Source organism: Hylobates moloch, unplaced genomic scaffold (genome assembly GCF_009828535.3).
Source record: "Hylobates moloch isolate HMO894 unplaced genomic scaffold, HMol_V3 SCAFFOLD_22, whole genome shotgun sequence".
In the NCBI taxonomy this organism is placed as follows: Eukaryota; Metazoa; Chordata; class Mammalia; order Primates; family Hylobatidae; genus Hylobates; species Hylobates moloch.
The window spans coordinates 39693502-39706862 of NW_026652297.1; the positions used below are offsets into that span (position 1 = coordinate 39693502).

Below are 13361 nucleotides of genomic sequence, written 5' to 3' on the forward strand. Positions count from 1 at the left end.
GAATCCCAGCACTTTGGGAGGCCGAGGCGGGCGGATCATAAGGTCAGAAGATCGAGACCACGGTGAAACCCCATCTCTACTAAAAATACAAAAAAAATTAGCTGGGCGTGGTGGCGGGCGCCTGTAGTCCCAGCTACTCGAAGAGGCTGAGGCAGGAGAATGGCGTGAACCCGAGAGGCGGAGCTTGCAGTGAGCCGAGATTGTGCCACTGCACTCCAGCCTGGGTGACAGAGCAAGACTCCGTCTCAAAAAAAAAAAAAAAAAAGAAAACATTATCCTGATACATGCTCACTTTTTGATTGTGAAACTGTACTCATGAATAGATGTGACTTTTCAAAGTGAAGGTTCAAGAAAATAACCATAAAAATGTTCTACAGCTTCAATTCACACAGACCCGTGTGACCTGTACTGAACCACAGCATTTTCTTTGTCTTCTAATGTGTAAGACAATTGTGAGAACTAATTAAATGTGTTCCTACGGATGTGAGTTTCCCCCAAGGAGGGTGCTTGAATAAGGCAAATATTATAAGAAGTAGTCGGTGATTATAGAGGTGTATTTAAATGACCCAGAGGTGTAGAAATTGAAGAAGCACAAATGAGTATACTATGGATTTTTATTTAATGTGCAGCAGATCATTAATCTATGATTACATCAAAGGCTAAACTTTTTTTTAAAAAAAAAATTTATTTTCCTTTTTTTGTTCATTTTTTTCCTTTTTCTTCCTTCCATTATTTTACTTTCTCTCTGCTGGAACCTACAACATACTGTTTTATCATGCCTGCATCTTGATTACATTTTAAAATAAGCATCAGGAATCCCATATGACCTATGAATGTAGAGAAGAGAAGAGAGAAATGAAGGGGTTGGAATGTATGTACATATTTGTGAGATTAAAAAGAAAACAGAACAGTGTATCTTAGGAAAATAGGCAATATCTCAAAAACCCAAACCCAGACATAATCAGATTTCAATTCAATCTAGCATCTTTTCAAATACTTTGCATCTAATAACAGCAGAAATGGGAGTGCATTACATCAAAATGACATATAGTAGAAGCTCACCCAGCTGGCAGACAGAGGATTCTAGTGCTTGGGATGGTATTATTTAACGCGTTTATGACTATTGCTTAAGCATGTTCGGAATTTTATAACAGAAGTATGAATAGTACTTACTGTATCTCAATACAGCCACATCTGCATACAAGGCATATGGAAAACGTATTCCCTCAAACACTTTACCACAAATTACCAGTGTTAATGAATATCCAGACATTATATTGGGAAAACAAATATTGGGAATGAAAGCAAAGGTGCAGTTGTTAGGAAGAAAGCTTTGTCCTCAGATTTATCAGTAAGGAATATTTCAAATGAGTTTTTATAGATTGCCAGTTGACAACCTTATTATGAACTATGCTTTTTTTTTTTTTTTTTTTTTGAGACGGAGTCTTGCTCTGTCGCCCAGGCTGGAGTGCAGTGGTGCAATCTCGGCTCACTGCAAGCTCCGCCTCCCGGCTTCACGCCATTCTCCTGCCTCAGCCTCTCAGAGTAGCTGGGACTACAGGCGCCCGCCACCATGCCCAGCTAATTTTTTTGTATTTTTAGTAGAGACAGGGTTTCACCGTGGTCTCGATATCCTGACCTCGTGATCCACCCGCCTTGGCCTCCCAAAGTGCTGGCATTACAAGCGTGATCCACCACGCCCGGCCTGAACTATGCTTTTAACATGGCCCCATTATTCTCAGACATCAAAGTTATACAACCACTCTCTCCAAGGAAATGAGTTTTTGTGGATATTTTCTTCTTCCTTTTTTTTTTTAGGGGTTGGGGTCTTGTTCTGACACCCAGACTGGAGTGCAGTGGTGTTATCATAGCACATTGCAACCTCAAACTCCTGGGTTCTAGTGACACTCTCACCTCATCCTCCCAGGTAGCTAGGACTACAAGTGCATGCCATCATGCTCAGCTACTTTTTCAAAACTTTTTGTAGGCCCAGGGTCTCACTGTGTTGCCTAAGCTGGTCTCAAACTCTTGCTCTTGAGTGAGTCTCCTGCCTTGGCCCCACTAGTAGCTACAAATGGAGGCACACTCCACCAGCTTGGCTAACTTTTTAAAAATTTCTTTTGTAGAGATGGGGTCTTACTGTGTTGCCCAGGCCAGCATAGGCCCTTTCAAAACAGAGAACAGAGGAAATTGGAACTCAAGTGGGGGATTAATTCAAGAGAAAGCCAGGTGATCATTTACTCAACAGCAAAATGCCCAGATATTTTCTAACAGATTATAAATGCAAATGCCACTTGCCTATACAAATGGCTATGGGGGTGCTGTACCCACCCCTTGGAATATGCAGAGCGGTTTTCGTTTCTCAGTTTTTCTTAGCTTCTGAATTTAGGAGGTTCCCTATTTTGTTATAAGTCTTTGTTTTATGGCAGCAATTTTCATCTTTTTATAGGATTTTTATGACCCATGGAAAGGCCTCTTGGCACAATATCTGGCAATGTTTCACCTCAGATACTGTCACAAAAGAATTCACAGCAGTAGAGAGCAGGGTTTCATCAAGGAATCCAACCTGTACTTGCCCCAGGTGTGACAGATGTCAGCCCTCAGCTATCCCTACTTACCCCGTGATGAACTTGGTTCTACACAGTCTCCCAGACAAATGATGTGTAAGCCTGTACAGCTATCAGGGAAATCTTTCTCATCAGTGGGTGAGTCTATGGCTTTAAACCTCTATCTCAGGGCACCCACATGAGAACCAAACTGCTGTGTTCAGTCTCCAAATTTCATTGTGACCCCAATCCATCTAATTTTTTCTCTGGTTTCAGTGGCAAATTCAGTTCCCTCCTGAGCCTAGAACCTTGCAGTACATTGTAGATCAGTTGGCTAGATAACTGAACTTCCTGCTCATTCCTTTTCACCTCGTTCTTGTCAGTTTCCAGTGCCCCATATCTGGATCTGAGCCCCATGGTCTCAGATGCTGAATGGGGCCCTGTCTGAACTTCCCCAAATCTCCCCAAAATTCTGATGCTCATCCTTAAGACTACCTCGATACTCTTGATGCTATCGATTCCCCTCTTTGAGTCAGTCTTGATTTTCATCTCCTACTCCTCAGCCTCACCTCTTCTAACGACATCTACAGAGGTAGGATCAGATGGCTCTGCCTGCCCTTGGACTGCTGATTTGAATTACTGGAACTTCTTTATGAGACATGCAAGTACCCTTAATTTGGCATACCCCAAATATTACTTCCAAGAATATAACCTATTTGCAAGTCCAGGCAGTTTGTAGGAAAAGGTAGAAACTCATTTTTAGGAAAGGAAGAAAGCTATAGAGAACGAAGTCCAAGACATCCCAAACAAGTTGTAAGCTGTAATAGGGGAAGTGATTCTGATTTCTTCATTTCATCCCATTACCTGGAAAAGCCTCAATAATGTTGGAAAGATAGAAAGAGGGAGAGGGAGGGAGGGAGAGAGAGAGAGAGAGAGAGTGAGAGAGAAAGGAAGGAAGGAAGGAAGGAAGGAAGGAAGGAAGGAAGGAAGGAAAGAAGGAAGGAAGGAAAGAAGGAAGGAAGGAAGGGAGGGAGGAAGAAAGAAAGGGAGGGAGGGAGAGAAGGAAAGAGGCCAGGCTCAGTGGCTCATACCTGTAATCCTAGCAATTTTAGAGGCCGAGGAGGGTGGATCACCTGAGATCAGGAGTTCAAGACCAGCCCGACCAACATGGTGAAACTCATTCTACTAAAAATACAAAAATTAGCCAGGTGTGGTGGTGGGCACCTGTAATCCCAGCTACTCAAGAGGCTGAGGCAGGAGAATTGCTTGAACCAGGAGGCAGAGGTTTCAGTGAGCCAAGATGGTGTCACTGCACTCTAGCCTGGGCAACAGAGTGAGACCCTGTCTCAAAAAATAAAAATAAAATAAAATAAAAGATAAAGAAAGAAAGAGAGAAAAAAGAAAAGAAAGAGAAAGAAAGCAAATGAGTAAACCAATAAAGTGATGACAACAAAACCTAGATATGAAGCCCCGCAGACATAGAGACCTGAATTTTCTTTTCACTATTCCTAATTCCTATTTAGTTGGTTACATATTGGAAGATAGGATTGAAGTTCTTGCTTTTGAGCCTGATGCGGTCTGAATTAAAGTCAACTTGAGTAGCCTGGTAAGTCTAGCAAAAAGTAAATCAACTTCTATTTTGAAGATACCAAGGATATTTTATTGTTTTTTCTTTTCCAGGTCCTTTTTCTGTAGTCCCAATACTATGCTTTAGTTATACCTAATCATTTCTCATGTGTTTCCTACACACCACCATACTATTTCATATTTCTGTGCTTTTTAAAAATAATGTTATCTACTCCTGGAATTCCCTTTAGCTCTGTTTCTACACAGGGAGCATCTTTTGGTTTGTGAAAACTAACGTTATAAGTCACCTCCTCTCTCATGCAATTTCTATGGCATCTGTTCTGTTGCTGTTAATGGGATAAATCATTTCTCCTCAGAATGTTGTACAAATCAGTATTATTTCACTGCTTGGTGGTGCTGGTGTCAGGAAAGGGTTAAATATACAAGCGAATAAGTTAATCACATTATGATACTACAAATGGTAATCAATAATCATTATATATTATGATGATTGTAAACATGAACTACAAATACAGATAGAGCAGTGAATGACAAATTATTTTCAAAAAGCAATATTCAATGAATGTTTTCCTGGCTATAATTTTATATGGTTTTTCCAAAGGCTCTTTCCATGCTTTACGTCCTCAACTTTTTTTTGTGATTGACGTCTTGAATGAGACAGGTGACATGAGTATTTTGATTCACCAAACCCAGCAGGAATGCTAACACAGTTGGCAACAAAATGAAAATTCAAAAGTGTTTCAACAGCTGGATAGATGGAGAAAATTTAGTAGAAGGGGTACTGAGTACTTACACATTGTTGATGGCATTGTGTATTGGTGAAACAGATTTTTTGAAACTTGGAAATGTATTGTCAAAAATATAAAATGAATGCATAACCTAAGAACCAAACATTTCACATCTGGAGATATTAACTAAGAAATAACTTGACACGTCATATAAGTCTGATATACATGAATGATCATAGTATTTGTAAAATGGTAATAATGGAGATTTGACCCCATCAGTAATATATACATATATACACATAAATAATATATGCCAAAAGATACATATTATAAACCATATTATAAAGTATATCATACGTTGTTATAAGATAAATAATATTGTGCAAAACTGTAAAACAAAAAGGAAAATGTTAGATCATCTGGACGATGTTATATAAAGACATTTTATATTTGCCCATACAACTCAGAAGTCATCAGGGAGTACACTGGCTCTCAGAGAGCTAGTTAAAGCTTGATTTCCACCCTGCAGTCAGAATTTGTGGAAATATTATACAAAACCATCCCCAGAGTTTCTGCTCATTCCCAAGGGCTCAAGCACTCCTGAGCACCTACATTTACAGGTGATGTTTTAGGGCTTTATCACCCCGGGTAAAAATGCTCCATCCTTTTATCTGTTTCCATAAAAATAAGCCCACTCACACAAAGCAATGTATAAGTTTTCATTGGAGTTACTGAAGATAAGAAGGGTTATAGGGAGGACTTATATTGCTATGCTCTTCAATATCCATCACTTTCCTTGGCTTCCACTCCTCCATGCCCTCCTCTGCCACATGTTCTTATTCTTGGTCCTCACCCCTTTGTCTTGGTGCCTGGGTGCCCTTTGATAACCAGGCCACACCTAGGAATCAACTCCTACATTAAGGACCAACAAATACAGATATATGTGTACTAGCTGTGGCAGTAATAATTCATTCCCAACAAATTATTTAAATATGTAAAAAGGAAAGGCAGCATAGGAATATATCAAAATATTGATAGCAATTAATTATTGGTGGTGAGTTTAAAAGTGATTTAAATTTTATTATTTATTCTGTAATTTCAAAAATGAACAAGTGTTACTTTTTCATTACAAGGAAAACAAGTTTCTGAAAATTGAATTGTTTGTGTAATGTACTGGTAAACTGTCCAAAAATAGAAACTATATCATGATTCGGGGGACTATTTTAGAGGTAATGGTATAGGATGGCTCTTCTAACTAGAATTTTATGATTCAAGGGTTGTTGTTAAGATAAAATGACATAATGAAAATGACAGTACTTTGAAAAGTACAGATCTCCATAAAAGTATGCTATTATTTTGAGGCTTTGTAGTGCAGTGAGTGATAAGTACAATTGTTGGTACTGAATAGAACATAAACTTCTAGAACAGGACGGAACAGACGTTTAAGGGTAGACATATGATAAAATGCACAGTGGCTCAAATTTCCGAACTCATCCCAAACTCATGTTTGATAAAGACATCTTACATCTTATCTCTTCTCCATTATTTTCCTTTCCTTCCCTGCTTTCCTGAGTCACTTTTTTACTTTTTTTTTTTATTTTTGAGAAAAGGTCTCAGTCTGTCACTTAGGCTGGAATGCAGTGGTGTGATCACAGCTCACTGCAGCCTCAAACTCCTGGCTGGGCTCAAGTAATCCTCTCACCTCAGCCTCCCGAGTAGCCGGGACTACAGGAGTATGGCATGATGCCTGTTAATTTTATTATTGTTATTAATAGTAATAGTAGTAGAGACAAGGTCTAGCTATGTTGCCCAGGCTGGTCTCCAACTCGTGTGCTCAAGTCATCCATCCTGTGCTCGGCCTCCCAAATGCCGAGATTACAGGCATAAGTCATCAGCCCCTGATTCTCTCTCTCTATTTCATCCTTGGGCCATGGGAAGAAAAGTCGGGGTAATTGCAGCTTCATTTCATCACCATAAACTTAAGAATTTAAATAAGTATTGTCATATAATGTTTTGTTTACACCTATAGCAACAGAAATATTAAATCCTATTGTGACTTCTGGAGTTTCTAACTAAATCTTTTAATTGTGCATACAGTCAATATAAAGCAAACCAATTCATGAATCAAAATTAAGAAAAGCAGAGTTTATAGGTAGAAAGACGAGTACATATTTGGGGTTAGAGAAGCAGTCAGCTGTTTTTCGATTTGCCCAAAAAAGATTAAAATAAAACAAAGCCTTTTTTTTTTTGCTCATTGGACCTGAATGCATTAGGAAGCCTTTTCAATTATAGTGAGATCTTGTTTTTATTTAGTTTTGCTTTGTTTTGTTTTCTACGGTTGTCTGAAAAAATTTAAATAGGTGTTAGAATGTAAGAAAGATCAAAGAAAAAAAGTCTTTAAAAATATGAGGTCCCTGTCATCATTTTCAAGAAGTGTCATCCATGAATATAAAACATACTTCCAGCTCTGTGAAACCTTAGCATTAAGATTATTGCACATTTTATTGGCCTTTCCTAGGCTCTGAAACTAGAAATTCATCTGCTTCTAACCTTTCCACCCAAGTCGACTTCATACATAAGTAAAGAGCAAGTTGAAATTACAGAGAGCTGTAAAGAAATGGAAGTTCCCCGCTTTCTTCTTTCAAAACCAATATTAAAATATATGAGGTGCAATTGTCAAACTAAAAAATTGCCAGATGATTCATAAGAAATGAGTGGCCAGCAAGCTAGCCTGACTGCTCCCTTGCATTACCAATTTTGACGGGTCTTTGGGAAGGAAGATAGTTATTTCCTGTTAAGTCAGACAGCAATGAAGCTGTGGGCTGCTGGGCAAAGGGGAGGAAGAATGACCAGCTGCTGAACACAAGCAGAAGATAATGCCAATGAATGCAACAGGTTCAGATGTTACTTTTTTTAAGTAAACAGCTTGTAAGTGAAACCCCAAAGGACTCTATTTCCCCTCCTCCAGTTCTTATTCTCACACAATCCCCCATTTAATCATCTCCCCAAGGAGAAACAGGCTTACCTGTCAGGCATCCTTTTAACTTGTCAGGGACTTAACTGTAGCTGAGGCAGCCAGAAATTACAGCTAAATGGATTTACACATTGGAGGGTGAGTATCTGCTTCTGTTCACTGAGCCACACCATTGATGCCTAATTTGTTGCTTACATGTCACAGCAGCAGCAATACTTGTAACCAGCTTGCACAGGAGGCAGGGGTTCAGAGCAAGCACGTGATCCTGTCCCACCTGATTTGGCCATCAGGGACAGCTTATCCCTGCGAGGTTCTGGACCAGCATCTTCCTGACTTATGCAATAGAGTTGTAGTATGTGGTAAACTTGGAAAGAAAGCAAAGGGGACCTGAACTTCTGTTCCTATTCTTCAGAAAGCCCAACACCACTACTATGAGCATCATAATGAATAAGTTTTGAGGCTTTCATTGCAGACTGCCTTATACTGGGCAATGTTCATTGAGTTTGTTCATTCATCAAACATTTAATGAGTTTTTGTTTCACAAATTTCTAGCAACTGCCTTATAAGGCCTTGATTCTTTTGAATATGTAAACTGAACATATTTATATTGATATATGTATATTTATGTGTGTGCTTGTGTGTATAAATATATATGTATATACACATAAATATTACACTTATAAATATATGTATATATATTTATACACACACACACACGTACACACACACACACACACACACACACATACACATATACAGGATCCCTGAGTAAGGGGACAGGGAATTGGATATTGTCAGGGTGAATTGTTGGAAGTTTCCATTCCATGAGAACCAAATAAATATAATGGGAAAAGTAGTGTTAAGGTATATTGTAGTAAATGAACAATGACAGAATTGGAATGGAAAAAGAAGGGACATAGTTTGTAATAGTCCTCTAAACACTAGGGAAGTATATCTTCAACTGATATATTTCATTTAAAATGAAAACAAAGTTGGTGTGCATCTTGTTATAAAGACATTCATTGAATATTAGTACAGGGAGTGATTTGAGAGAAATATTGTATGGTACTAATCAAAACATTTTGTGACCTGCTCCTTAAGAGAAGACATATGCAACTGCCATCTAAATAGACTGAACAGCAGTGCTAAATAACAGAGTGGTAATACCATGAGTGATTTTTTAAAAAGGAAGCCCAACTAGTCACTGTTTGGGGCTTAATCAGTAACACTAATACTGAGAGGCTAAAGCCCTTCTCCATTAGAGCATGATGATTGTTGAAGTGAGACTAGAACAGCATGGGACATACCCCATGGAATAACACCAATGAACTTCAAAGTCAGCTTCAGTTTCAGCTGACAGTAACAGATCCAACAGCAGGTAGCAGGAGTAAAATTATAGAGTTCAGCAGAATGGAAACCACTGGGCACAGAAGGCTGCAGAAGAGAAGGTAACTGACCACAGCAAATTATCTCAACTCTCTTGCTGCAAAGGAGAGGTACTCAACCCTGACTACACTAATTATCACCTAGAGAGCATCTTAAAACCATCCCTACCCTGAAGAACCCAAATTCAATCGGCCTGGCATGAATTCCTGGCATAGGTTATTAGAATCCTCTTGGACTCTAATGTGAAGCTAGAGCTGAGAACCACTGTCCTAAAGAAAATGAAGGATTGGATAGGCTGGTTCAAGCAGTTAAGCCAGGGGGAACTGCAGCTATAGATTAAGGCTGTGTTGACCCACACTTACCCTCCTGAAGGACTCCTTCTCATTGCTGTGGCTTGAGAATGTAATTTACATAAAAAAGATGAAATAATACACATAATTTATCTATAGCCAGCATATAGGTTAAAATCAAATCATGCTTTGTCCTATACTCTGAAAGAAATCTTAGGGCACATTTTTTAAAAATAAAAATGACATTGATACATTCTGAGTAAATTGATCAAGAAATTATCTATTTCTTTCCAAAGAAGCTAAAACAATTTTATTGTCAAGAAGGATTTCAAGAGAGTTTTTAAAGGCAAGTGAGAGTCTGTTAGTAGAAAAAGAGAGAACACTCCAGACACAGGGCACAGAGGTCTGACAAAGAGGATTTGAATTATTAAAAGGAATGTTGAATAGTCTGTTTTTAATTTCTTCTTTTTTTTGAAATACCTTCTTCCAGAGTGATTCTTTGTAATATTTATTTAGAACCTGTGTATCTCTTAAGAAAATGCCTTACATATAAGATGAAACAGTAAAGCCATGAGCAAGTACAGTAAGTCATAAAACCCCTCCCCATGTTTGAATTGATAATTTGTGTTCCTTCTTGAGTCAATTTATTTTTATCATTATCAAGAACTGAAAATTAGTAAGTATCCCTTGCACACACAGGATTATCCTAAGTATAGTCAAAATCTTTAGTTTCTTTTCTGTCATTTTGCCTTTAAAGATATTTAAAAATAACTTGTAAAATAAGATTATAAATTCCTGCAGAATCAAGCGGAGGATGAGCAATGTTACAATAAAGAAAACTTGGCTATACCAAAAACATTAGCCAGGTGTGGTGGCACATGCCTGTAGTCCCAGCTACTCAGGAGGCTGAAGTGGAAGGATTGTTTGGCCCCAGGGGCTGAGGCTGCAGTGAGTCAAGATTGTGCCACTGCACTCCAGCCTTGAAGACAGGACAAAACCATGTGGAAGAAAGAAGAGAAGAAGAAAGAAAGAAAAAAGAAGGAAGGAAGGAAGGAGAGAGAAAGAGAGAGAGAAGGAAGGAAGGAAGGAAGGAAGGAAGGAAGGAAGGAAGGAAGGGAGAGAGAGAGAAGAGAACAGAAGAGAAGAGAAGAGAAAGAAGAGAAGAGAAGAAAGGAGGGAGGGAGAGGAAGGAAGGAAGGAAGGAAGGAAGGAGGGAAGGAAAAAGAGAAAAGAAAACTTGGCAATATCTATGTTGGAAGTCTGGTTGTTTTGTTATACATTACTATACATCTATGTGAGGTGTACATGAATTTTAGTGTTCTTATTTCGAAAGTAGAAAAACTAAAGAGAAGAAAATCTGAGTTACACTCGCAAAGATGCACACTGGATCAAGAATAAGATATAGCACTAGTTTTTATGTGCAGGTCACTTGATGACTAATAGGTCACAAGAAATCCAGTAAGTCGGCCACACAGAACTACGATCTATCTCCCAATTTGCTGCTCACCAGTTGTATGATTTGGCCATGTTGTTCAAAGTCAGGATCCCCCTCTACAACTTGGAGATAGTACCTGTTTTATAGTACTGTTGTGAAGTTTCATGAGATGAGTATGGAAAGTGCTTACTATAGTAAGTACTTAATAAATGGATGCTATTATTCAATCTTCATAATTGTATTTTTATTATTGACAGGATCCGATTTATGTTGAAATATACAAGCTACTGAACCACAACTAATCCAACATCTTTAAACGGTGGCAATAGAATAAGCATTGCGAGCTTATATTTTTTTTTTGTTTTGAATGATTGAATCTATTATAACACGCTGCTGGAGGCAATTCAGTTCCTATGTTTTCTTAGCTGGAAGATGGAATATGAGAGACAAAGAGGAAGGTGATTTTTTCCCCCGGAAACAGAGAGCACGTACTGAAGAGAGGACCTAGAGAGGTTAGAGCTAAAAAGATTTTTACAGATCTGTAGTAGAAACACCTTTTTAAAACAATGAGTAAAAACTCTAAACTTGAGCTAAAAGTTGTACCCAAAATCCCACTGTTATTTCATGGTAGAGACAAGGTTAGAACCCAGATCTCCAGATTCTCCATCATTCTTTTTACTAAACAATTCTTCTATTTTTATAATTTTTATCTGTTATTAAATTGCTTCCTAAGCTTAGTGCTGCTAAGTTAAATTATTTAAATCTTGCAGCTTTACTTTTTATGTCTTTCCCTTCAAAACTGTGTATACATTATCTAACCTGTGAAGACATAAGACCACTCTTGGGGATCAGCTTATCACCAGAAAAGGCCCTGAGATGACAAGTCCAAATCAATTCCACAAGAAGGGCAACTGCCTATATAAAATGCAGAGACCTTGAGAAGCCCTGGCAAGAAACTTCTGGGTCATATTTTAATAAAAAATCCCAAAGAAATTACATCATACATTTCCACATAAGACATTGGAGAATAACTAAGATAGACATGCTTAGAGGTTTCAGAATGTATACTCAATCTCTAACACCAAGGATATAAGAGATGATTATTTTGACTTATTGTAAGAATGAGATTTGAGAGGCATGGGATCAAAAATCAAGTGCCATGTAATTTGAAAATAAAGAAAAACTTAATTCGTGCTTTATTAATTAGCAGCTTAAAAATTAATCTTCCAAGTCCTATATCATTAGTTCTCCAGGTACTGTGATGTAGGCAGTGCTGTCTTCATCAGACAGGTTCGGTGATTTACCCAAAGTTACACAACTCCAAGTTAGAAATCCAGTACCTATACAGTGGGTTGATTGCCAGCATGTTGTCCTTTCTAACACAATACTACCATATTACTCCAGAAATCTTTGGAATGTATAGTTATCTGGTTTAAGGAAGAAATAAAAGAAACTGAAGTATGTATAGGGCTTTGAGGTTTTAAGAAATGATTTTCTGTGCCACTTTCAACATAAACTGTATAGACACAGTGCAAAGAGAAAACCACAACTGGAAAAGAATCTCAAAAGGTCAACTAGTTTGAGAGGGCAGCCAACAGAAGCCATCTCAATTTTAGTAGATTCTTGATATATGGATATGAACACAATCTGAAAAGACTAACTTAATATCTTCTTGACTCAGAGTTGACCCAAACCCAATCCAAACCTGAAAAAGAAGAAAAGCTGAAGCTGAAGGTTCGAAGCCATATCTTATAACATATTTTAGATGGAAAATATTAGCAAACTATTTTTTAGCCTAATTGCTAAACAATAAACAAGCAAGAATACTTTAGATACACATTTAAAAAGCAGGATGAGTTTAAATATAATAAAGATCCTTTACCTTGGAAAAATTATCCATATATGAGTTGCTTATGTATACACCCACACTCAAACATGCCAATTTCTTTGTTTCTTTCTTGCTTGTTTGCTTTCTTGCCTTTCTTTCTGTCTTGGTGTGTTAAAATTTACCTGAAAAATCAATGTAGGGAAAGATAGACTATTAAGGAATGCCCAACCTTTTCTCATAGGAAAACTGAAAATACAAATTATTACTACATTAGTCACAGTCCTCCAGAGAAACAGAACCAAGAGGTTTATTATAAGGAGTTGGTTCATGCAATTATAGAGGCTGGCAGATTCCAAGGTTTGCAGGGTGAGTATGCAAGCTGGACAGCCAATGGTGTAGAGCCAGTGTGAGTCCAAATGCCTGAGAACCGGGATCATTGATGGTAAAGTTCTAGTCCAAAGTCTGGTAGGCTCAAGACCCAGGAAAAGATGGTTTTTCAGTTTGAGTCCAAAGGCAGAAAAAAGTTAATGTCCCAGTGTGAAAGTCATAATGCAAGATGAATTATCTTACTCAGAGGAGGGTCAGCC

At 38.1% G+C, this 13361-nt stretch overlaps 1 long non-coding RNA gene across 2 annotated transcripts in view; it reads right to left on the minus strand.

Annotated features, from left to right (window-relative positions):
- Positions 1-602: 602 nt before the first annotated feature.
- Positions 603-13361, minus strand: part of LOC131382314 (uncharacterized) — a 31299-nt gene continuing 18540 nt past the window's right edge. For both annotated transcript variants that reach the window (XR_009211694.1, XR_009211695.1), the window contains exons 2-3: positions 12829-12956; positions 603-827 (exon numbers count right to left, since the gene is read on the minus strand). This is a non-coding gene — a long non-coding RNA (uncharacterized LOC131382314). The remainder of the gene's footprint in view (positions 828-12828; positions 12957-13361) is intronic.